This window comes from Myxocyprinus asiaticus, chromosome 40 (genome assembly GCF_019703515.2).
Source record: "Myxocyprinus asiaticus isolate MX2 ecotype Aquarium Trade chromosome 40, UBuf_Myxa_2, whole genome shotgun sequence".
Taxonomy (NCBI): domain Eukaryota; kingdom Metazoa; phylum Chordata; class Actinopteri; order Cypriniformes; family Catostomidae; genus Myxocyprinus; species Myxocyprinus asiaticus.
In genome coordinates, this window is record NC_059383.1 from 12,644,618 (window position 1) to 12,671,792 (window position 27,175).

At 41.6% G+C, this 27,175-nt stretch overlaps 1 protein-coding gene across 3 annotated transcripts in view; it reads right to left on the bottom strand.

Annotated features, from left to right (window-relative positions):
* Positions 1–27,175, bottom strand: part of LOC127431062 (delta-sarcoglycan-like) — a 355,719-nt gene that overhangs the window by 235,413 nt on the left and 93,131 nt on the right. Inside the window, exon 1 of one of the 3 annotated variants that reach the window (XM_051681293.1) lies at positions 14,014–14,140. The exons of the other annotated variants lie outside the window; for them this stretch is intronic. The gene's annotated coding sequence lies outside the window, so the exon portion shown is untranslated. Of the gene's footprint in view, positions 1–14,013; positions 14,141–27,175 lie in introns of those variants that run through there. 3 annotated transcript variants of the gene reach the window in all.

The window sequence follows — 27,175 nt, forward strand, 5'->3', positions numbered from 1 at the left end:
TCATGGGAGCATCCCTGAGACAGAAATAGCATCCATAATTTCTAATAATAATACATGTTTTTTCCACACTTCAAACGGGGAAATCATGCACTTTAGTGTTTCTGGGCTGGTGCTTATGTTTATATTGAGGCAGAATGGAGTTTGTATAAACCCCAATAACCAAGTACAGGCAAAATTTTTTGTTAAAATTTAAATTGAATTGTCCACATCCCACAGGATGTTGAATTGGATTGACAGGAATAGGAACTGAGTGTATTGCAAACAGTTTCAACACCATCTCACAACAGTGAAATTTCATTAGTTCAACACAATTTTACAACAAAACAATTAATTACAAATGTACACATTATTGATTTGACTAATATGCCAAGATTTTCCCTGATATGACGAATACATTTAACCTCAGCTGATTTCCTAATAAACAGTATGTGAAGCAAATAACACAGGCATAAATAGATACAAAAATAGATATTTGCATCAAAATGAGAATCTATTAATTAAATAATTTGTTGAGCTATAACAACACAAATCTACTAATAATAAACATGTGGGGTTTTAAATATATACTGTATGTTTCCTGTGAATCAAACTTGTGGCCTTGGCATTGCTTGTGCCATGCTTTACCAGCTTTATCTTTCTATTTTTGTTTCTATTTTAATCATTGTAACCAAAGCTTACCACAACTATTATTTTGTAACAAGAACAAGTCGTCCTGGTTACTTTCGTAACCTCCGTTCCCTGATGGAGGGAATGAGATGTTGTGTCGATGTAGTGACACTAGGGGTCACTCTTGGGAGCCCCAAACACCTCTGCTTTTTTTAAAAAAGGCCAATGAGAATTGGCGAGTGGAATTTGTATGCCAATCCCCCGGACATACGGGTATAAAAGGAGCTGGTATGCAACCGCTCATTCAGGTTTTGTGCTGAGGAGCCGAGACCAGGTCCTGACCATTTCAGTGGGTAGTTCAGCATTGTGGCAAGAGGGCACAACATCTCGTTCCTCCATCAGGGAACGGAGGTTACGAAAGTAACCAGGATGTTCCCTATCTGTCACTCACTCGACGTTGTGTCGATGTAATGACACTAGGGGTCCCTATACGAAACGCCACAACTAGCTGAACTGTGTTGCGTGAACTGGCGGTGTGTGATGGGCAGACAGCTGTGTGCCTCGTAGCCAGTGCACCAGGCCGTCACGTAACCTCCCCCAATGATCTTATGAGCATCGAACGGTCCATCAGGAACAAGTCAACTGCCCAACTATAGGGAAAGGCTAGCCTCTTTTCCCTCTCTTTTCTCCCCAAAAAGAGTGGAATTTGTTAACTGACTGGGAGCCATAAGTGTCTGCACTGGGGGGTGTCCCTCCCAAGGGGAAGACACCGCGGAGACCATGCCCCACCCAAAAAGAGGGGGGGGGGGTATTTTGAGTGGAATATGTCACATGGTCTTACCGAGTCTTGTCGGAAGTATGTCATGTGGAGAGGTCCCATGGTAGATCATACCTAAAGGGGGAGAAGTTTCTACAGAGCATGGCGACCGGGGGCAGAGGGGAAGATGCAGTTTGCTGTCAGAGAAACAATTTTGCGGAATATATCACATGCCTTCGGGGAACCAGCACATGTGGAGCACCTACCTCAGTACAGGGGCTCATTAGTGTGCATACTGGGCCGGTCAGGGAGTTTCTCTGCAAACTCAGCTGCCAGAGGGCTAAGGAGGAAAGTCATCCAGGGATCACAGTCTGTGAACACGACTGGGAGACAAGAGTGCACGTCTTCACCTCAAGGGAGGGGAAAGGCGCTATGCGCAAGCGGTACACCTGGCCAGTTGTCCCGGAACTTACCTGCTCATGCCTGCCAATACATGGGTCGAGACCAGCTCAACCCGGAGATTGTAGAACATCGCAAAGGTTTTGGGTGTTGCCTAGCCCGCTGCTCTGCAGATTTCTGCCAAAGAGACGCCACTGGCCAGGGCCCAGGAGGCCGCCACACTCCTGGAGGAGTAGGCTCGTAACCCCGCAAGGGGTGGCACGTCCTGAGCCTGATATGCCATCGTGATGGCGTTGATGACCCAGTGGGCGATCCTCTGTTTGGAGACAGTGCTTCCTTTCTGCTGTCCACAAAAGCAAACAAAGAGCTGCTCAGAGCTTCTAAGGCTCTGCATACGAACCAAATAGATGCGTAAAGCTCACACCGGACACAGCAACGCCAAGGCTGGGTCTGCCTCCTCCTGGGGCAGTGCTTGCAGGTTCACCACCTGATCCCTAAAAGGAGTCATGGTAACCTTGGCACATAGCCGGGTCAGGGTCTCAGGATCACGTGAGAGTAACCCGGACCGAACTCCAGGCATGATTCACTAACAGGGAACACCTGCAGGTCCCCTACCCTTTTGACGGAAGTGAGCGCAGTCAGGAGGGCAGTCTTCAAAGAGATTGCCTTAAGCTCAGCTGACTCCAAGGGCTCAAAGGACGCTCCCTGTAGACCCCGAATGACTACGGAGAGGTCCCACGGTCTGGGACCTCCTAGCACCTCTCAGGAACCTGATGATCAAGTCATGCTTCCCCAAATACTTACCACCTACTGCATCGTGATGCGCTGAAATAGCGGCTATATACACCTTCAGGGTCGAGGGGGACAGCCGCCCCTCCAGCCTCTCCTGCAGGAAGGAAAGCACTGATCCAACTGCACATCTCTGGGGGTCTTCACGTCGGGAAGAACAACACTTAGCGAACAGACGCCACTTCAAGGCATACAGGCGCCTCATAGAGGGAGCCCTAGCCTGAGTGATCGTGTCTACCACCGCGGGTGGTAGGCCACTTAGGTCTTCCATATCCCGTCCAGGGGCCAGACATGGAGATTCCAGAGGTCTGGTCGTGGGTGACAGATGGTGCCCCGTCCCTGAGAAAGAAGGTCCTTCCTCAGGGGAATTCACCGGGGGGGGCTATCACGAGGAGCGTGAGATCCGAGAACCACGTCTGGGTGGGCCAGTAGGGTGCTACTAGGATGACCTGCTCCTTGTCCTCCCTGACACATGTCTACCTGTGCTCGACCGAATATAATCCAAATCAGCTGGACAACCTGAGGGTGGAGTCTCCACTCTCCCCTGAGGGTAACCTGATGTGACAGCACATCCGCTGCAGTGTTGAGGTCGCCTGGGATGTGAATGGCTCGCAGCGACTTGAAGTGTTGCTGACTCCAGAGGAGGAGACGGCGGGCGAGTTGTGACATGCAACGGGAGCGTAGACCGCCTTGACGGCTGATGTATGCTACCGTCTCTGTGTTGTCCGTCTGGACCAACATGTGCTTGCCCTGGATCAACAGCCGAAACCTCCGCAGGGCGAGCAGTACTGACAACAACTCTAGGCAGTTGATGTGCCAACGCAGCCGCGGGCCAGTCCAGGAGCCGGCGGCTGTGTGCCTGTTGCATACGGCACCCCAGCCCATCTTGGAGGCATCTGTTGTAACCACGACGTGCCTGGAGACCTGCTCTAGGGGAACCCCTGCCCATAGAAATGCAAGGTCGGTCCAAGGGCTGAATAGGCGGCGACAGATCGGCGTGATGGCCACGCGATGTGTCCTAGCGGCACCATGCCCATCTCGGGACTTGAGTCTGAAGCCAGTGCCGAAGCGGTCTCATATGCATCAACCTGAGCGGTGTGGCCGCTGCTGAGGATGCCATATGCCCCAGGAGCCTCTGAAAAAGTTTCAGTGGAACCACTGCTCTCCGACTGAATGCCTTCAGCTGAGGTGCCGGAGCACGAGGTCCCTGTGTGCGCACAGCAACTCTCGAGAGTGAGCTAGGATTAGCCAGTCGTCGAGATAGTTGAGGATGCGGATGCCCACTTCCCTTTGCGGGGCAAGGGCAGCCTCTGCGACCTTCGTGAAGATGCGAGGGGATAGGGACAGGCCGAAAGGGAGGACCTTGTACTGGTATGCCTGGACTTCGAAGGCAAACTGAGGTAAGACCAAGACGTGAAAGTACGCGTCCTTCAGGTCTACCGCCGCAAACCAATCTTGATGCCGGACGCTCGCTAGAATACGTTTTAGCATCAGCATCTTGAACGGGAGTCTGTGCAAAGCCCGGTTCAGTACTCGCAGGTGCAGGATTGGTCGCAACCCACCACCTTTGTTCGGTACGATGAAGTAAGGGCTGTATAATTCTTTCTTCATCTCGGCTGGAGGGACAGGCTCTATCGCGCCCTTGCGCAGAAGGGTAGCGATCTCCGCATGCAAGGTAGCGGCGTTATCCCCCTTCACCGAGGTGAAGCGGACACCGCTGAACCTGGGCGGGCGCCTGGCGAACTGAATCACGTAGCCGAGTCGGACGGTCCGGGTCAGCCACCGCGACGGGTTGGAAAGCGCGAGCCACGTGTCCAGACTCCGGGGCGAGGGGACCAAGGGAATGATCACGTTGGATGTACCGGCGGGTGGGGCGGAGCTCGAGGTGCCACGTCGAGGGGATTCAAGTCCCGTGGCCGTGCTGAGTCCAGAACATCGAAGCACTTACCTTGGCTCCTGCCGCCCACCATAAGATTGGCCGAGGAGGAGGGAGGAGAAATCTCATCCCCGTAGTCCACCGGACTCAACCCCGTGTGGGCGTGTTTGTGCCACAGCTGGGTCTGCTCTGGAGAAGCAGGTCTCCTTGCCCCTGGGTCGCACATCTCAGGGGTGCTTCGAAGCCTTCCTCGGGTTCTTGGTGGTTGGCTGTGAGACGGGTGGCATCTGCTTCCTGCGCTGGGCTCCACGCTGGGGCCGGGCCACGGGGGCGGGCTGCGGCGGAGCCAGTGTTGTAGTTGTAGGAGGATGCCCTTGGTGACGAACAGACGGGGTGTGGGGTCTTGAGCCATGCTGGGGCAGGATGTGATGTATGGCCTCCGTCTGCTGCTTCACTGCCGAGAACTGCTGGGCTAAATCCTCGACAGTGTCGCCGAATAGGCCAACCTGGGAGATGGGGGCATCAATGAACCGTGCCTTGTCAGCCTTGTGCATCTCAACCAATTTGAGCCAAAGGTGGTGCACCTGGACCACCAGGGTGGACATCGCCTGCCCGCGAGACCACGCTGTGACCTTCGTCACCTGGAGAGCGAGGTCGGTCGCCAAGCGCAGTTCCTGCATCAATCCCGGGTCAGAACTACCCACGTGCAGTTCTTTTAGCGCCTTGGCTTGGTGTTCTTGCAGGAGAGCCATGGCGTGCAGGGCGGAGGCAGCTTGTCCAGCGGCACCGTAGGCTCTAGCCGTCAGGGACGACGTAAACCTACAGGCCCTGGATGGGAGTTTTTGGCGTCCACGCCAGGTGGCGGTGCTCTGCGGACACAGGTGCACCTCGAGCGCCTTATCCACCTGGGGGATCACCGAATACCCCCTCCACTGAGGGTAGCAAGAGCGGGGGAGCAGAAAGACTGGGACCGGGCAGTAAAAGGTGCCTCCCAAGATCTTGTCAACTCCTCATGCACTTCTGGGAAGTAAGGAACTGGGGCGGGGCATGGCCGTGAGCGGAACCCGAGCCCAGGAACCAATCGTCGAGCCGCGAGGGTTCAGGGGAGAGCGGAGGGTTCCACTCTAGCCCGACGCTCATGGCTGCCCGGGAAAGCATGTCCGTCATTTCTGCATCGGCCTGGGACTGGGTGACCAATCCCGAAGGAGGAAGCCCAGTCGAAGCCTCTGCGTCCAACTGGACATGCCCGCTCTCCGATGCTGCGCTCGATAACTTGTCTTCTTCCCGGGCTCCAAACTAGATGTCGAACTCTCCCTGAGACAAGCCGGCGATCTCGTCCGAGTGCCTGACCGGAGCAAGCGAGCGGGCTGGGGAATGGGAGGTCCGTGGGGGGATACCCGGCGGAGGTGGTCCCATTGAGGTCCCCAAATCACCCCCTGTGCTAACTGGCACGGCCTCATACCCGTAGGTAGAAGGACCGAGGCAGGGAGCCGCTGCGGTGACTTGCTTTCTTACAATTGCAAGCCGCAACGTTGCCATGGTCATGTTCTCGCAGTGAGGACAAGACCCATCCATGAACGATGTCTCCGCGTGGGCAGCGCCCAGACACGAAAGACAGCGATCGTGGCCATCAGAAGCGGAGAGATATTTACCTCAACCAGGAATAACACACAGACGAAAAGGCATCTTTAAAAAGACATTCCGTGTGTGCCACTCTTTTAGAAAGAAAATATACTCTTTTTTTGTTGTTTCTGCCGAAGCGCCCAGGGGCGTTCTCTGCACTCCATTGGTACAGAGGGGGAGAAATGCGCCATAGAATACAGCAGATGAGGTGAATGAACTTCGCAGATGAATTCAGCTTCAATGAATAGAACCGCTCATCTCCGAAGAGAAAATCTGAATGAGTGGTTACATACCAGCTCCTTTTATACCCGTATGTCCAGGGGAGTGGCATGCAAATTCTACTTGCCAATTCTCATTGGCCTTTTTTAAAAAAAGCAGAGGTGTTTGGGGCTCCCAAGAGTGACCACTAGTGTCACTACATCGACACAACGTCGAGTGAGTGACAGATAGGGAACCTAAAGCATAGCTTCTGTGAAACAGACAAACCACATTTGTTATTTTTTACTTGTTAGCATAACATGTAATTCTACAGCGATTTCCAATACCAGCAATGCCTGCAGTCTCGCCTTACAAATAATAGATCAACTTGTTTTTTAGCCCAACAAGTGGTTGTGTTGATTACTTATCTGGCACAGCTGGTCGTCTCCCTCTCTCATTCTCTCTGTGAGCTCTTAATGAGATGCAGAAGCAAACCCCAAGAGTCTCTGCTTGACATTCAGCTCAGCATTCAAAGTGTAGGGAGAGCCTGAGACTCACAGGCTCTGCATGGCCACACAAGCACCCTGGTCATCCCTCTGCCTGCCTCGCATGCCAATGGAGTCACTCTGCCTCGTCAATCACCAATATTTCCCTTTTTATGCACCTTCTGACTACCCCTGTCTGAAGCCCCCATATTTCATACCCAAAAGTGTGAATGTCCTGTATAGTGGGGTCCAAAGGTCTGAGACCACATTTACATTTTTTTTTTTTTTTTCATGCAAACTTGGAAATTAATCAAAATTTTGTAGGATTTTTTACATTTTAAAACAACAACATAAAACAATTATAACATAAAAATGAAGAAGATCATTTTAAAATTCTGCAACATTTTTAGGCCACTAATCAAATAAGCAAATTTGTGATACTGACCATATTAACTCCTTTGTACATAACGATTTTAATATTTGATTATGTACGTTTTTATGATTTTTTTTTATTTATTTATTTTTATTAATAAATGATAAAAAAATATCCACTGTATTTATTTTGGTGCATTCACACTGCACACGTAAGCTGCATTAGGTTTTGTCATAGTGCACTGAAAATGCATCAGAAAATACTGTGAAAATCCACTAAAAACCTGTTTATTGACATCAAGGGCAGTACTACGGTCAGTGGAAATTCGGGGCTTAGCCCAGACCTCTGTGAATATGGGGCCATCCTTTGATGAAATATCAGAATATAATACACTTTATAATAAAAACCTGAATACATCTATGATGTGTCATATATAGTAAACTAAAAAAGTCTCACTAACTTTTGTCTCAGTCTTAGATACACTCGAAGATCAGAAATTGCATGCTTTTAACATCTATACTTATAATTCCAATTTCCATAGTTTTACACACATTGTGTATGGCTGTATACAGTTTTCATTGATTCGTCGAGTGCTTAAGTTAATTTACAAGAATGCAGGTTGTAAACAAGCTAAATTGGTACTAGAGATAAAAAATAATAGCTAGATCGCCTAACGTTTGCTATGTTTATTGCATTTTGTCTTAATAAAGAGTTTTGCTAAACACGCAAATGTTCTGGCTCTTGACTTTAAAGTTAGCAAATTCCTCGAATACATCTGTATATATTACTCCTTGTTTTCAGGGTTATATATCTAAATATTTGGTACTTATTGCATCTGGATGGACCAGCTCAACACAGTTTCCAAGACGTAGTTGCGTGCCTCAAGCTCTCTTCTTGCATTCGCACACAAAGGTTACATGAGAGCTGGAAAGCTGCTGCTGACAAGACTGAATCTCGTGGGTACTGAATTGAGTCTGTATTTGGTGTTGTCAATACCATAGAAAGACAAGAATCATTCATTTATATAGAGTATATTACCCTTTATTTAACTTTAAAATGTAATGTTAAAATAATAAAATTTAATATGTTTTCATATCAACTTGATATCCAAGCACTAGTACTTATGACATCACTACAAAAAGATGATCAAAACATTCGGGGCTTTATGGAAAACATTCGTGGCTTAAGCCCCGGTAGCCCAGCCCTGGAGCCGCCAATCTTTTGCAATAGAAACTTTTATGAAGCAACATAAAATACTGGATATTTTTATTGCAAACTAGATACCCAGTTAAAAAAAAAAGAAAAAAGAAAAAACATTCTGTTGAGCTGGAATCAAGTTGCACACGTGGTGACAGGCACACACACAATTTCTAATCTGTAAACAGTGCTGGGAAGATTACTTCAGAATTGCAATCAGTGAAGTAATCTCTTAGATTAGATTTTTCGGGTAATCTAATATCATTATTTTTGGATTACTTTTGGATTACCTCTGACCTAACTCTTGTGTATTTGATGTCACATGCATTCTGTTTAGGATAATTCATAGGCTACTATTTTGACATAATGGTGCATTTAATCAGAATCAGAATGAGCTTTATTGCCAACTGTTCTCACATACACAAGGAATTATTTTTGGTGATAGGAGAAACAAGTGCACACAGAAAATTACAGTGAGACACATGAGATATGTATTTACATTTTTGCACCATGGGGGAGTCCTGAGGCAGTTGAATTGTTCATGAGAAAAATGGCCTGAGGGTAAAAACTGTTCTTGTGCCTGGATGTCCTGGCGCTCAGTACTCTGTAGTGCCAGCCAGAAGGTAACAGTTCAAAGAGGGAGTGGGCAAGGTGTGTGGGGTCCAAAGTGATTCTACCTGCACATTTCCTCACTCTGGAGATGTACAGGTCTTGGAGGGTGGGCAGGGGTGGCACCAATAATCCTCTCAGCAGTCCTGACTGTCTTTTGTAGTTTCCTTCTGTCTGATTTGGTGGCTGAACCAAACCAGACAGTTATAGGTGTACACAGGACAGACTCAATGACGGCCAAGTGGAACAGCAGCTCCTGTTGCAGGTTGAACTTCCTCAGCTGGTGAAGGAAGTACAACCTCTGCTGATCCTTTTTCACAATGGAGTGTATGTGGGTGTCCCACTTCAGGTCCTGAGAGATGGTAGAGCCCAGGAACCTGAATGACTCCCCTGCTGCCACAGTGCTGTTGGGGGGGGGGACAACTGAACATGTTTTGAGTATGTTCAATTCAAGGTTGTTGTGACCGCACCAGACAGCCAGCTGATCAACTTCCCATCTGTATGTAAACTCGTCATCAACACGGATGAGGCCGATGACCGTGGTGTCGTCTGCAAATGTCTGCAAACTTCAGGAGCTTGACAGTGGGGTCTTTTGCAGTGCAGTCATTCGTGTACAGGGAGAAGAGCAGTGGAGAGAGAATGCATCCCTGAAGAGCACCATTGCTAATAGTAAGGGTCCCAGATGTGAGTTTCCCCAGTCTAACTAGCTGCTGCCTATCTGTCCGTTAAGAAAACTTACTTAATGAATATTAGAACACCAAAATATTAGAACTGATATGATGTTGTGTGTGTGCTCTACTCACTGTTTTTGGTGTAAAATATTCTTATTTAGATGAGGATTTATTTATTTATGTATTTTTTTTTTTTTTTTTTTTTTTTTTTTTTTGAAGGTCACTAGTTGTGACTGGATATGATGTAGACATAGCATTTCATAATGCTATATAACTAAATACTTGCATAATTCTTCGTCATGAGAAGGCATGGTCTAACATATAGCGGTAGGCTGATTTAGAATTAAAAATAAATAAAATACATTTTAAAAAGAAGAATTAGGGGGAATCAATAAATTATGAACAATGTACTGCAGTTACCTGATTAATATCTAATCATGTAAATCCATACAAAATGTATTTTAGCAGTTTACAACTACACTTTGGGGTTTGGGTTCCATTTTGTGCAGATTAAATATAATTTGGATGCAAATGTGATGCCCTTCCTCATTTAAATTAGATTACATGATGATCAAGCTTGTAATAGTTTTCAGTTGCTCACTCCCGATAACCATTTCATAATTTATGGCCGTTATCAAAGGAAATACTCAATGTGGCAACCAAGCATTTTCTGTAGAGTTGCAGTTTTGTTACACAGCTGAAACACTGTCAGCGGCACGCCATACACTGCAGTGCCGCATTGTAAAACAGGCCTTACTTTTCAAAACAGAAGGAAACAAAAGCTTTTTAAGTGGATCAGATAAGTGTAATCTAGAGCAATTAATTAAAAAAAATAAATAATTACTCTCACTGTAGGGGTTTGCCTTGGGCCCTGTTTTGTCTCCGCTGACTGCCTATCGAGGCTGCTATCCAGTCCGGCTTCTCCTCACCCTTTTTATTTCTTTGATGAGAACATATGCTGCAGTTTTTGAAATTCCAAGAATATACCTTAACTTTATCTATCAATTATATGAGCGTTTCAGAGGAAATCTTCCCCATGCAGTGTCATCTTGATGGACAGATGTTTTTTGGGTTACGGTAATTGTAAAAGGGATATGTTACCAATTCATGTGATACAAGATGTTTATGGGTCACCTGCAGCTAGACTTTCATAGCCTATGTCTTTTCTGGTCCAATGTGCACAGAGGGAAATTGACAGAAAGCATTTGAATTGTGCTTGAGTTGATTATTAAAGCCTATATCTTATGCGTTCTACTCATTGTTTTCAGATCCAACAGCTGTGACTTGCTAGCTACTGAGCCTTATCAAATAAACATAATGGAACATAAACCAAAATTAAAACTTTTGAGTTTTTGAAAGTGCTAGAAAAGTTGGAAAGTTATTATGCAGAATCTGTATGCCATGCTGTCTTAGCTCATTATCTGACAAATTTAAAGGAATAGTTCACCCTGAAATGTATGTTCTGTCATAACTGACCTGCCCTAATGTCATTTAAAATGACCTTATTTCTTCTATGTACTGCAAAATGTGATTTTTTGAAAAAATATTCTAGCTACTTTTTTCCATAAAATAAAAATATTTGAGAACTGGGGCTGCACACTCCAGGGGCAGATCTAGAGGGTGCCTAGGGGGCCAGTGACCCCGTGTCAATAGCCCAACTCATTAGAGATCAATCTTATTTGGCAAGCATTCATGATAAAATATTTTTTGTATGTGTATCTGTCGGGTTTTCATTTCTGTTACAACATACAGTACACACTTATTATTGTGTTATTTATAATGAAGTATTTTTTTCCCCAGTGTCTTTAATTTAGTGTTTTGCACTGTACAATGCAGAAAAAAAGACATATGTAGTGCAAAAAGTTTGGCAAAACAAATAATGAAGCGACTCTGATGAAACAGCACGCAGGAACTGATGTAAAGAAACAGGTATGAAGAAACAGCAGCTAGGTAATGTCTTACCTTCAGTGAGAAATGCCTTTACCATACACTAAGCTCACCACATCAACACACTTCAACCTAACAATATATACAGATTAATATTAGTAGGCTACTGTTGGGTAGGCGCAAGAATAAAAAGCAAACGTGCAACTAACCAGGAGAGAGAGAGAACAAAGCTGCAGAGTTGATTCTGCTGCTTCTCTTGAAAACGCAATGCAAGAGTAGCACTAAATAGTTTACAGGGAAGATAACAAACACAACGTCCTCTTTATAAACACCATTTATCAATTAAATACTTAACACGCAGCGCACCAATAACGGAGAATAGAGCTTAATATTAGCAACCGCATTCACTAAAAAGAGGCACACACCAAGCGAAGGAATGTGCAGACACTGACAGACATAATAATGATTTAAAAAAAAAAAAAAAAAAAAAACACATTAAAGCCATCTTATTGGTCACATAATTACGATGCATGCAACTGTTTTAAATTCATAGTAATTGAAATAGATACATGCATTTAAAAATTCAGTTGTTACACTGGACCATTTAAAATGAACTAGTGAATTTAAAAATGTGCTTAAAAATTCTTAGAAGGATCTTAAAGGAAATGATGACCATTTACAAGACCTGTACATGCTGATTATAGCCTACTGATTAAATTCTAACCTAAAATCTTGACGTAGCCTTCCATTCATTTTACACAAGAATTTTACTTCATTGGTCACTCTAAAGAACAGCATGGCAACATGGCTTAAAGTTTGTGGGTAAAAGCAGAATGTTATGGTATATTGACTAATTGTCATGAGCCTGTTTGTTTATATAATTAAAAATTAAAAATTTCACTCAAATTTGGTGAATTTTTGCTTGTCTTTAAAAAATTGCATTATATTATTTGCTGTCTGGGTTACAAAACAGAAATATGAACAATGACAAAATGTCAGTTTGAATGCTTTGGGTCATGGTGAGGTGTGAGTCATAAAGTAAGCTGTTATAATGCTTGTCATTTTTAGACTGCTGTAATTACCTTCTTAATAATGATTCGTTGACTTTCCAGAAATAGCGAAAGCAAACAGTGAAAGCAAAAAATATGCATCATTTCAGCTCATGACAATTAATTGCACCCCAGAGAATGTCAGGGTGCATTTGATTCATAAGCTATTTTAGTATAAGAATCTGTTTAGATAAAAAGTTTTTAAGTTTACATGTCCATCCATTAACATTTATATTAATGTTTTACACCATGTGCATTTGTTGTGTTAATTCATATTAAATGTCAACATTCTAAAAGTGTATGGAGAAAAATAAATTGACCAAAAAAAAAAAAAAAAAGAAAGAAAGCAAGAAAGAATGGACATTTCTTATGTCATTTCTCCTAACCCACAAATTATATAGGAAATAGTGCTGACAATTCTGGCATAAAACTGAGATCTTCATCCATATAGAAACATATATTGCTGTGAGTGTGAGCACACATCTAACTTTGGGAGGAAACATCATTTCAAGCTTGAGTATCCCAAATCTCCTGACCTTTTCTCGTCTCTGATTAATTCTCCTTTGCACTAGCATGCTGTCTTCTGGTTATTCTTTGTGGTAATATTAGCCATTCTATGCTGTTACTACCTGAACTTTGAAGCTCCAAAAAGCACATAAAGGCAGCATAAAAGTCATCCATGTGACTCCAGTGGTTAAATCCATGTCTTCTGAAGCGATGTAATAGGTGTGGGTGAGAAACAGATTAATATTCAGGTCCTTTTTTACTATAAGTCTCCTCCTTTAGCCAGCCCCAACCAGTAAGTGGCGATATGCATGAAGAATGTGAATCACCAAAAAACTAAAGAAGAAGAGTGTGGAAGTGAAAGTTAAAGTGGAGATTTATTGTAAAAAAAAAAAAAAGAAAAAAGACTTAAATGCTATTATATTTACCATCCACACCTGTCATATCGATTCAGAAATCATGGATTTAACCACTGGAGTCTTATGGATTACTTATATGATGCCTTTATGTGCTTTTTGGGGCTTAAACATTTTGGTCACCATTCACTGGCATTGTATGGACCTTCAAAGCTTAAATATTCTTCTAAACATCTTCATTTGTGTTCTGCTGAAGAGAGAAAGTCATACACATCTGGGATGGCATGAGGGTGAGTAAATGATGAGAGCATTTTCATTTTTGGGGGAACTATCCCTTTAAGCAGCTATTTTTACTTGATCTGGCACTTAAAATTAAATGTATTCAGGTTGATTCAGTCAAGTTGTGCTTTTTTCAGATACGTATCATTATTCTTTTTTGTTTTATTATCTTCCTGTGATAACTGCCTCTGAATTCATTGCAATGGATGGCGACACACCTGGTTGCTCCTCTAACCATATTAACCAGCCACAGCTCACAACCCATGTCTAATAATTGTCCAGGTGGTTACTATCATGTCCAGTCTTGCACAGTAATTACAACCAAAAAGAAGGGGGGAAAAAACAAAACACTCACTCTTTTTCCCCTCCATGTTGGCCTTGGATGACCCAGTAGCTGTCCACCCAATGCAGGGGTATTGCGAGGCAGTAATAGCCCAACTGTTCGTCCACAGGACCCTTCTCTCTTAGACCCGGGGCCTTGTCGTCCTGCCATGTGATAAAACGCAGACAGAGGCTGGCGCTCCGTCTACATTGAGGACCTTCATTAAAACTCTGGAGTTGTTTGAAAGTCAACAAGTTTGGGGACTCAGGACAGTAGCTGGAGCAATAGAAAAAGCATTTGCTGATTGGTAAACCACAAGGCTGGGGTGGAACAAGCGCCTGGGTTGGGGATTTACATGTCCCCATTGGCCAGACCCCTATCAAACACAGAGTTATGGAGACAAAGGGTCTTTGCAACTCAAAGGGAGTTGAATTAATACAAGGCCAAGAGCAAGATCCCTGGTGTGCGATGGCATTTGAATAATACGGACTCACATCAACAAGCCACATTGTGCTTCTGGCCCACTGCTTGTTCGTTCTGTCAAAGGCTTTGTTGTGTGTAAGTATCCAGGGTCACAGCGAACACTAAGTAATTTCATAGATTCAGTGCAGGAAATAACATGGGGAAATAAGCAGTGACAGATGTTAATGTATGGATAAAACAGAATGCTGTTTGATGCAAAAAAATATTTTTTAAATGTAATACCACGAGACTAACAAAGTGGAACTTTTAACTAACAAAGAGGACTGCAAAACTTTACATTTACAGCATGTAAACATTACAGTGTCCATCTTTCAGATATTACATATAAATATAATTAATTAAAACAGTAATAATAGCCAGATTGTTGGCACCGTTCTGTGGAGCAAAGATCAAAAGCAAAGATCACACTAGACCAAAGCACTGTAAATGTTTTGCTGTTATTAATATATGCAAACACCATTTTTCATTATTAATTTTTTTTTTTGTGTTATTAGTTTGTTTGTGTTTTAAATGTTTGTTGTCTAGCAAATACAGTGGGGTCCATTAATGAAAATGCTTATATCGCACTACTTTATCATCTAATACAAATATTTCATTACAAATAATATTATCTGCATAAAAATTTGAGTAAAAAAAAAAAAAAATCCATTCCAACCCCTGCTTGTGTCCCTCCTTCAATGTTAGTCAATGTTTTTGTTCACATATTTATCACCCCAAAAATAATTGTATGGCCTTTAGAAAGCACCACTAATAACATTTTTACAATATTTTCAAAATAATTGCATGGCAGACCATGAGTTTTATGCAGTGCATGTTTTACTATGTAACTACTATTGTAAAATGAAATTACTAATGTAAAGTGTGACAGATGACTTACTGGACTTAAAGAGGTTTGAAAGTTACGTCATGCATGCACTGTGTATTTATGCTTAGAATATGCTATGAATTTTGCTGAAAATTCAACTCTGGACTTTCAATCGCCAAGAACATGTTTCAGACTCCCTTCCACATATTCAGAAGAACATGCCATTTAGATCTGCTGAGGCTTCCAAATATTAATGCACTTCATAACAGTAACAGTATGTTTTGGCGGATGCCATTTGCAACATTGCAGGTGATATCAAGCAGAAAATTAGCTGGCCACATCTGACCCAAAGTCAATGGCCTCATCCTTATTTTCTCTTCAGGGGACTTGCTGATCAAATACAGTCGCAAAGGGGCAAAATCTCAGGAATCACTGTTAAATTCCTGATAGATTTGCACCCTAATTTGTGTCATCCTTATATTTATGGAACATTTGCTTTTAAAGTGGAGTAATTGTCTTGCTTTGTTACCCTTTGTAAAGCTGACAGCTCAAGGCTCTCAATTTAGTTGGAGAAAAGTAGAATTCAAAAAGCACTAAGCACTATGCAAACATCACTTTGAGCCACACATTGCTGAATCTAATTCTGCTTAGCAAAAACAATAATGGTGCAGATAACCTGCCAAATGTCATACAAAGAGACAGGGTTAGGATGCAATGAAGTGGGATCCACCAGCAGCTTGGCAAACAAGGGTGAACTTCTCGCCTTGTTTGATAAATACGCATTTGCCAAATTGGATTTAGATAGGACGCTCTCTATCTAAGGTTCTACAGATGCTCATTTGCATGTAAGTTTAGTGTGGAAGCAACAGCGTGAAGGGATAAGAGATTTCTCTCACAATAATGTAAAACAGACCCTCCACAGTTTGTATTTTTTATATTTAAAATCAGCACAAATGTTCTTTTTTTTAAAAACTGAGAATATTGCCCTGTGGTAACACATATGGGAGACAGAATTAGATGTCAGTTAACCTTTTGAAGCACGTGCCACTTGCCACAAATTATGGATAGCTGCAGAATGCAAGGCATGTGAACAAGTTTCATTTGAAGGATGATATTTGAAATATAGGCTTAATTTAATATGCATCCAATGGCATAAAGCTAATGTATTCATACTATTTTTATTTGCATTCATAACTACATTAACTTGGCAAAATTAGGTTGATAAAAGCATATGCAGAAAGTAAATCACAGTAATGAGTTCATACAATATGCTAAGGCCAGAAAAAATGCACAATGGTGTTTTATAATTCAATTTTAAACTACTGAGATTACTGATATAGTGTTGCATCATATATTTTTATATCTGAAGGGCAATACATTATTCAAATTGCCATGTCAGACAATACATGCATTATATTTATATTTTATATGTAAAATCCTATTAATTTATTAAATTAATGTTTACGCTACATTATAATGAACATTTTTAGGTAATGGAGTGATATAGTAATCAGATTAATATCATATATCATGTTGCTTATTTTGCTTTTATACCAAATTTTTTATTGTAGCATTCAAGATTGATTCATATACACTGAATCATATAATCACAACTTAATTGGTTCTCTCCCAAAGAACTACATTAAGCTTTTTATTAAACAAGCTGATAAAAAAAAAAAAAAAAAAAAAAGGAGTAATATCAAAAGTTTATAAAAGGTTATTTTAAAAAATGATAGCACAAGCATACATTTAATGCAAAACATTTCACAAAAAGATGTTAATTATGTTTAAAATTTTAAATCAACTTGGAAACAGTAAAGAGTAATTGCAAAAATTGCTCAGAAAATTGAAGTTGCTGTAGTAGTTTTTATTATTATTATTATTATTATTATTATTATTATTATTATTATTATTTTATCTAATTACAATGGCATTAATACATTTTAAATGTAGTTTAAGTTCAATGTATATAGCATAACAACACTATATATACATTTCATGTGCTAATTGTTTATAAACCATGTGATACTGAGTTTTGTTTTTTACTTTTTCTTAAGTCACTGTTTTCAAAGCACCATGAACGCATTGGTGTGTAATTTGTATATGCTCTGTCTGATGATTTACTATAAAAGGGAACTGTGGGGTCTTTGCCTGAGGGTGTAGGAGTAAATCAAAGAACAACTGAGTTTATTTATGCCAATTTTAACAAGCTTCAATGTATGAGGAGGGTGAGAGAAACCACACAGATTCAGAGAAAGAAACATGAGAAGCATCCTGAGAAACCTCAATTATTCTAAATAATTCAGAATTCCACTGCACTGAAATAATCACATCCAAAAAGTAATCAATTTTGAAGAGTTCCTCTCCTAATTACTGCCACAATTTCCTGAAAGACTATTGTATTTTTGTTCTCCCAAAAGATAGAACAGGTGTCTTTCATTGTATTACACAAAGCATTGTACCTGAGGTTTTGACCTTTTCATGTCAGCCTCTTTTAGATTAATATGACATTGATGCTCACCAGCAAAAATATCTGATTTAAAAGAAAGGAAAGCATAACACCCCTGACAATGAAGCTGAGACTGACTTGACAGTAAAACAACACTGAGAGTCTGCTCTAGAAGATAAGTCAATTATTTGTTCAAAGACAAACATCCATCAAATCTAAAGAAGATTGAAATGGTTGCAAAAAAAAAAAAAAATATAAAATGAAAAAAAAAGTCCTTGTGTTTTTCTCTATATCGTCATAGAAGTAATGCATGAAGTCATTCTTAAATCACGGCTCTTGAAAAATGAAGTTGAGATTCTGTTTGGGGATGTTCTGCAAAAAATCTCTACTGCAGCAAAAGATTCAATTTTATACAAGTCAAAGATACAAGATCTTTAAACCAAATGCACTATATCACAATATGGGGAAATATAACTTGGAAGTGACTTGCAAGTCTGATTGTCCGACAGAAGCAATCAACCTTCAGAATGTGAAGGATTTCACAAACAAACGAAAGTTTTTTGGACTGTCCGGTAGAAAGATGCTTTTTAACAAATGCTTCTAGGAATTTATTCAAAAGAACATACAGTAAAAGAAGAGCTTCTACCATGCATGTAGTTATTATTATTGCATCAATATGTTCTGAAGGAATATGAGACACATGGATATTCCAGTCTACAGAAGACAAGGTATTTTGTCGTGACTTATACGTCTGCGTCTAACTATATTTTGGAGTTATTGTCAAGGTCTGCAGTGTGGTGGCAGTCAATGAGGTAGACAAGTGTGGATTGAAGATGATGCTTGACATAGTCTGCAGTCGCAGTCACACCTCATTTGCATCAGGTCAGGCTTTCGTGCCCATTTGACTCACATGTGCTGTGACCTGAATGGAATTTAATTGGTGTTTAAACATTCTATCAGTCTTATTAATCATGTGAGTCTCCCCACACTGTCTTCATGTTAGTTAAAAACTGAGTGATTATTAACAGAACAATTTTAGGTGGCCTGCATAAGTCAGCCCAAAGCGTAGTTTAATTTAATGCAATTAGCATTGAAGTGCGCTCAAATGGAATGTTTTCTGGGCTTTGCAAGGGGTGCCTTTGCTATTTGAACAGGAACAATGGGTAGCAGTCTTCAACATTCAAAATGCATTATCGGAAAGATAAACAAACCCTTTTTCAAAGTCCTCACAACAGTAGTTAGTCCTAGCAACCAAAAAAAAACAAAAAAAGGGACACTAATTTCCTTGTGCCGCTACTCCTTTATTGTAGTTAATCAGTCAAAATTCATTCATCTGTTTTCAAATGTTTCCTTCTTGCACAATTCAGAAAGTTATCATCTTTAAATAAACTGGAGGGGGACAAAAAGATTATGCTACCTTGGCTTTCTGGTGCACTCAGGCATGATTTATCCGCGAAAGTTTCAGTGAAATGGGAAGCACCCCAACTGTACACTGGTACGGGAGAAAGACAGCAGTTTAAATGAGGCTTCTCATCAACCAACTGTTTATTCAGTCTTCCGGAAGCCCAGCGAGGCCCTGATAATTTCACCCTCATAGAAAATATGTTATTTAGGGGCCTTATGGGCAGCACTGCCCTAAGGACTACCTTATCAAGTGACGGTTATAATGGCGTAATCACAATCACAAAAAGCTGTTAACCTTGTTCATGCTCATTGGACTTCCTTTAAGAGAGACATGGGCCAGTTTGGTTTAACTGTAGATCGCAATCACAAAATGACAGTATTTAAATGGAGTTGATTACTGTAATAATTGACCAATGGTGGGAATTCACGAATGATTAGAACAACGCTGGCACAAGACAGTCATTGTAGACATAGACAAAAAACCCAGCAATATTTCATAGAACGTCAGTGTTGCCATTTATACTGTATGTAGTTTATTAAAGATGAAGTGTGTCATTTTTTTAGATTTTAAAATACTTTCTCTTATAGCAGCTTAATATGAAGAATGAACTAGACATAAGCCATGTTTCTTGTTTGTTGGCTGTCTGTCAATTAATTCAGGCGAAATATGTACCTTAACACAGAACCAGTCATATTCCAGTGCATGCAGTAGCTCCCAAAAGAGCCAATGCTAGCAAGCATCATGTAAGGAAATGATATTTGCATAAAGTATTTATGTGTCATTGTTAACTAAAATATATATTATTCAAAACTATGCTGTAATACGTGCTGTATCATCTTGTATGAAAGTGTGTTACAGTTGCTTCTAGTGCCTTGAATTATACAGTAGCATGCCATGAACTCTCTTGGGCTGTATACTGTAGAGTATGTCATGTTGCTTGTATATCAAGCAAGGTAGAGATATATCATGCTCAACCACACAGGATTAACATGCTGTGTAGTTGTTATTATTTTCAGATTTAAGGATTCAGCCAGTGGTTTGCACAAAAAAGTTATATAATTCCAATTCAATAATAACTGAAAAAAGCTATCCATTAGCAATCTTAACGGCAGTTGCTTGGCTGGTGCACACAACCCCGTAGGTACGTGACCTGCATGCTGCCATTTTTGCTCATGGCCACTCAATTCTGAAACAATTCTCAATTTATTTTTTTTATTTTTTTGGAAACATATTTGGACCCCTCCAAAAAAATCAGGCAGTGGTAAAACCTCTAATATGACATGTATAAATATTTTCGCTTGATATGTTGCTTGCGAAAAAAAATAACAAATAAATAAATGTCAGAATACACAGCTACTTTCAAATGGCCACCAAATGAGAACCTCCTGATCTCTTGAAAATTCCGTGACTGCGGCGACATTTTTGCAAAATGACATTACATGGTTCATTGCACGTATTGTGCAAGTTCTGAGGTGAAATGTCCACTGAGAGGTGCTAAAAGCAAGTTAAAAGTTCTCCCAAACATCAGAGGTTTTTAAGGTTAAAGGGTTAGTTCACCCAAAAATGAAAATTTTTCTCATAATTTTCTCACCCTAATGCCATCCCAGATGTGTATGGCTTTCTTTCTTCTGAGAAACACAAAAGAAAGATTTTAAAAATAATATTTCAGCTCCTGAAGCGATATAATATATGTGGGTGAGAAACAGATAAATATTAAAGTCCTTTTTAGCTGTAAATCTACACTTTCACTTTCACTTCCACATTCAGCCACCTACTGGTTGGGGCTCATCAAAGCAGGAGATTGATAATAAAAAGAGTCTTATGGATTACTTTTATGCCTCCTTTAAGTCATTTTTGGACCTTCTAAATTCTGGTCACCATTCACTTGCATTGTATGGACCTACAGAGCTTAGATATTCTTCTAAAAATGTTTGTTTGTCTTCAGCAGAAAGAAAGTCATACACATCTGGGATGGCATGAGGGTGAGTAAATGATGAGAGAATTTAAATTTTTGGGTGAACTGTCTCTTTTAATGCTGTATCGAGTATTAAATCAACAAAACCTACCTTCAAACCCTAAACCTTAAACCTAAACCTAACCGATAGTGTCCTAAAAGCATATGTGAAATGAAAAATGCATTTGCTGAAGCAATCACCTCATTTTGTGGCACTTCTATGACACTTTCAGCTCACATGTTGATTCGTGCTCTTCAGGACTCGTACCACGGTCCTTTACATCGCAAGTGCTACGACACAACTTGATTGCACTCAAGTAAGCCTTTAAATGTAGTTGGTTATGTAATGTTTACGTTACAATGCAGAAGTCATGCACTACAGCAGGGTTTTTCAAAGTGTGGGGTGCGCCTCCCCAGGAGGGTGCTAGAACATGTCAGGGGAGGCGTGGAGTGTTGTAAAAAAATTTATTAAATAATTAATATATATATATATATATATTATATATATATATAATATATATATATAATATAATATTCAGAACTCGATATATATATATATATATATATATATATATATATATATATATATGTACATATACATACAATATATATATATAAATATCTTATGAAGTTTCTCGATATTTGTCAAGCCCACCAATAAAGGAGACGTGACGTATTAGTCTGTAATTACAATGAAGCGGTTTCTGAGACCACCAAATTCGAATTCTTCCATATCAGGGGTCAAACCCAAAAGACGACGATATGATGAGCAGTTTTTAAGTTTAGGATTTACATGGACAGGATCAGTTGATGCACCACAACCTTTATGTGTCATTTGTCAGGAGATTTTAGCTAATGACAACATGCGACCTGCTAAACTCCGCAGAAACCTTGACACCAAGCATGCTGAGGTAGCGATAAAACCTCCTGAGTTTTTCCAAAGAAAGCTTCAAGCCTTTCAAGGACAGAAAAAGTTGTCGGAGAATTTGTCAAATTAAATGTAAAGGCCACTGAAGCTTCATATCACGTTGCGCAGCGTATTACCAAGGCGGAAAAAGCACATAACATCGGAGAGGAGAAGGAGCAAGTGTTAGACATCGTCAGGCACAGCCCATTGTTTGCACTCCAGATCAACGAATCCACTGATGTGGCCAGCTGAACACTGCTGTTAACATATGTAAGGTAAGTGAAAAATATGGACATTCAAGAAGAGTTTCTATTCAGTAGTCCTTTGCCTGTCCACACACACACACACACACACACACACACACACACACACATTCTCTCTGTTACAGATCTTCTGACTGGTTTGACTGAGATGGGCCGTTATTGGAATTTCAAATGTTTTTTTTTTTTTTTTTTTTTTTGCTAAGAACTAGCATTGTTTTTGTTCCATTTTTTCCTCCACCATTGTAAAAATGATATAATATAAAAAGTTTAAAATAAAAAGTATAAAATTCAATTAATAACTTCTACACTTTTCTTGTTAAACAATAAATTATGAAAATTATTAAATAATGTCAAATATTTTCTGACAATCTGATGTGTTTTTGTGGGTGTTGGGGTGCGCCACCATGTACGTTGTGTCACAAGGGAGACCCACTGTCTTTGAGGAACAAGGTGAAAAGTGAGTGTTCATGAACTGATAATCTGGTGTTTCAATTTTTGTGAATGTCAATAAAAGTCGTTGTTGTAATGCTTCAAGTGTTTATTTAACTAAGAAACTGCTGTGATACGTACAAAATCATTTTACATAAATGTTGGTATAATAACTAATTCTATTAGACCAATTTCTACAAGAAACTGGCTTTTTGCAGCATAATAGTATAGTAACAGTATCTACCAGCAGTGGCTAACTGTTGAAGATAACCAGCTAAACCCTGACCCTTTGGGTTGCACTAAATATTCAGCAGCAAAAAGAACTTGAGGATTAATTTCTAAAAAAAAAAAAAAAACACCAGTAAAATTACACCTTAAACTGAGTATCTGTTGAAAAATAATTGTGTCAGGAGCCACTTCTGCAGGTTGGTTACCAAACTTCCCTATTTATATGCTCCCACTAGCATCAATTTAATTAAATAAGCACATTGGTATCATGGCAAAAAGACAGAAAAATAGCCCCAGACTTGTAATAATTTTGAAAACATTCTCCATTACAATAATCTAATGACCCATGACAAAACCCCGGAGCACGCCAGAAGCTATATCCAGCCCCTGCTTTTGGCAGGATCCTGAAATAACCACTGACACTGACGGAGTGGACCAGGTGGCGCCAGCTGGAGTAGATGCCACTGTTGATTGATAAAGTGCTGCAGGACCGCCAATCCACTCATGCACCCCTATTCTGACCATCACAGGGCCAGTTGCACTAGTCCAGGTCAGCCCCACCAGCACAAGCTTGAACATGTTCGCATAATTGCCCATTGGGATGTATGTCTAATGTATGCTCTCAGCAATGTTAATTGCACAAAATAATGACCAAAGACAATGAGGCATTTATATATCATTTGGAGCAGACAGTTTAGTGTGAAGTCGTAGAAGAGTTTATTCCAATTATTTTGACACAGATTTTTTCCTTTCCAACTGCAACTTTAAATGGACTGCTAAAGCTTTCCATTACTGATTCAAAACCTTAACTCAAAAGAGGTGTATTGTTAAATAGCCTACTGTATTGGCGTGTCATGAGGTGTAATTCACACACATTAATCTATTGCCTTGAGTAACCACTAACTCATTTCAGAAAATTTCTCCTTTCAAAAAGTTCTCATTTTTATTTCCATTAGCAATTTCCATTTGCAAGACAAATGCTTTAATATACACTTAAATTTGATTTGAAACTTGATTTACACTTATCGGCACCAGTTATAAATGTAACCTGTGGGTTATGAATAATCAAAACGGATCCAAAAATAACTTTTGGGATTTTATTCTGATAGATGTTGGAAAAAAGAGGGAAAAAAAAACAGCAGTCGATGAGGCCGTATATACTGTCTGTAAAAAAATAAAAAATAAATAAAAAAACAGTGAAATGGAAAATGGAAATGACATACAAAAATTAAAAATGGTTCAACAAAATATGATAGAGGCTAAAGTCAAAAGAAAATACCCTACCCATATGCTTCAGCACACATCACCTTAATACATGTTTACATAATTTACAGCATTTTATTCATTTAACACATGCTTAAATCACTCCAAGCATTTGACACATTTTTAACCAGGCTTTAAGGGCATGCATTGCAGCTTCAACAATACCAATCATATTTTCACATATAGCACATACACTTATTCACTAAACTGGAAAATTCTCTGGGCAATAAATCATTAAACAAGATATGGTTCATTCCAAATTTACATACCCTGTCCTCACATGTGTAGCAAATGTGTTCAAACTCCACACATGCAATACAAAAGCATCCTTCAAAAATGATCCATAACAAACACTCAGTTGTAATATATGACTCTTGTGAACACATATTTAATACAATTTAACAACATTTTGTGTAGAATTTTACATTTACCCAAATACTTATCAAGATGAACAAAACTCTCTCTTGCACAAAACATGTTCTCACACTTCCAACACAAGAGAGTGCCAGAAATCGGGTGTCGCAAAACTATTAAAAGGGCCACGTCCAATTTATGACCATAGTTAAATTACATTAAATTTCTCCACTTGGCTACATAAATAAATGAGACTTAAAGAACAATAGTGTAGAACATCATGGTTACTTGCGTAACCTCCGTTCCCTAATGGAGAGAACGAGACGTTGTGTCGATGTAGTGACACTAGGTGTCACTCTTGGGAGCTCGAGACACCTCTGGTCTTTGGTAAAAGGCCAATGAAAATCGGCGAGTGGTATCTGCATGCCACTCCCCCGGACATACGGGTATAAAAGGAGCTGGCGTGCAACCACTCATTCAGGTTTTATGCTGAGAAGCCGAGACAAGGTCCGGCCATTTCAGTGGGTAGTTCAGCGTTGTGGCAGGAGGGACACAACGTCTCGTTCCCTCCTTCAGGGAACGGAGGTTATGCAAGTAACCATGACGTTCCCTATCTGTCACTCACTCAATTTTGTGTCGATGTAGTGACACTAGGGGTCCCTATACAAAACGCCGCAACTGGCTGAACTATGTTACGTGAACTGGCAGTGTGTTACGGGCAGACAACTGTGTGCTTCGTAGCCAATGCACAAGGCCGACACGTAACCTCCCCCAACATAGTTATGAGTGTCGAACGGCCCTTTGGGGACAAGTCGACTACCCAAAAGATAGAGACAGGCTAGCCCAGTCGTGGCCTCTTTTCCCCTTCTTTTTTTCCCACTCCCTAAAAAAGGGGGAATATCTGACTGGGCCGACCAGGTCTATGTCGGGGGGTGTCCCTCCCAAGGGGAGGACACTGCAGAGACCACACCTCGCCTGGGGGGGGGGATATTTAAGTGGAAAATACGTCACATGGTGACCATGTGGACCATGTGGAGAAATCTCATGGTAGATCCTATCCAACGGGGAGGAGTTACTACAAACATGAAGACTGTGGCAGAGGAGGCTCTGCCCAAGGAAGATGCAGTTTACCAGCAGGGAAACAAATTAGCAGAAGATATATATCGCATGGGGTCACCTTACAGAGAACCGCCACATGAGGAGCACCTACCCCAGAACAGGGCTCTTAGTTAGCATGTGTACTGGGCCGGCAGTGAGTCTCTCCGAACACTCGACTGCCACAGGGCTCAGAGGAAGTCAACCAGGGAACATAGTTTGTGAAAACTACTGAGAATTAATGGCACACGTCTTCAGCTCAGAGGAGGTGAAAGGTGCTATGTGCAAGCGATAGATCCGGCCGGCTGTCCCGGGCTTATTCACTTGTATTGTGTGCCACTACCCAGGATGAAACTGGTTCCTCCCGGAGGTCGTAGAACCTCGCAAAGGTGTTGGGTGTTGCCCAGCCCACTGCTCTGCAAATGTCTGTTAGAGAGGCACCCCTGGCCAGGTCCCAGGAGGCCGCTAAACCCCTGGTAGAAAGGACTCGTAGCCCTACCGGGGGCAGCACGTCCTGGGTGTGATATGCCATAGCTATGGCGTCAATGAGCCAGTGGGTGATCCTCTGCTTGGAGACAGCACTTCCTTTTCGCTGTGCACCAAAGCAGACAAAGAGCTGCTCAGAGATCCTAAAGCTCTGCGTGCGATCCAAATAGTTGCGTAAAGTGTGCACAGGACACAGCAACGAAAGGGCTGGGTCTGCCTCCTCCTGGAGCAGCGCTTGCATGTTCACCACCTGGTCCCTAAAAGGGGTTGTGGGAACCTTGGGCACATAGTCGGTCAGGGTCTCAAGATCACGTGAGAGTAGCCCGGACCGAACTCCAGGCACGATTCGCTGACAGAGAGCACTTGCAGGTTTCCTACCCTCTTGATGGAAGTGAGCGCAGTCAGGAGGGAAGTTTTCAAGGAGAGTGCCTTAAGCTCAGCTGACTGCAAAGGCTCAAAGGGGGCTCTCTGTAGACCCTGAAGAACTACAGAGAGGTCCCATGTGGGAACGAGGCACGGTCTGGAGGGATTCAGCCTACTGGCACCTCTCAGGAACCTGATGATCAGGTTGTGCTTCCCTAAGGACTTACCGTCCACTGTGTCCTGGTGTGCTGCTATAGCAGCAACGTACACTTTCAAGGTGGAAGGGGACAACTGCCCTTCCAACCTCTCCTGCAGGAAGGAAAGCACCGATCCGACTGCACATCTCTGGGGGTCTTCCCGTTGGGAAGAACACCACTTAGCGAACAGACGCCACTTAAAGGCATACTGGCACCTCGTAGATGGGGCCCTAGCCTGAGTGATTGTGTCTACCACCGCGGGTGGTAGACCGCTTAGGTCTTCCATGTCCCGTCCAGGGGCCAGACATGGAGATTCCAGAGGTCTGGTCGTGGGTGCCAGATGGTGCCCCGTCCCTGAGAAAGAAGGTCCTTCCTCAGGGGAATTCGCCGGGGGAGGGCTGATGCGAGGAGCGTGAGGTTTGAGAACCACGTCTGGGTGGGCCAGTAGGGTTCTACAAGGACGACCTGCTCCTCATCTTCCCTGACCTTGCACAGAGTCTGTGCAAGTAGGCTC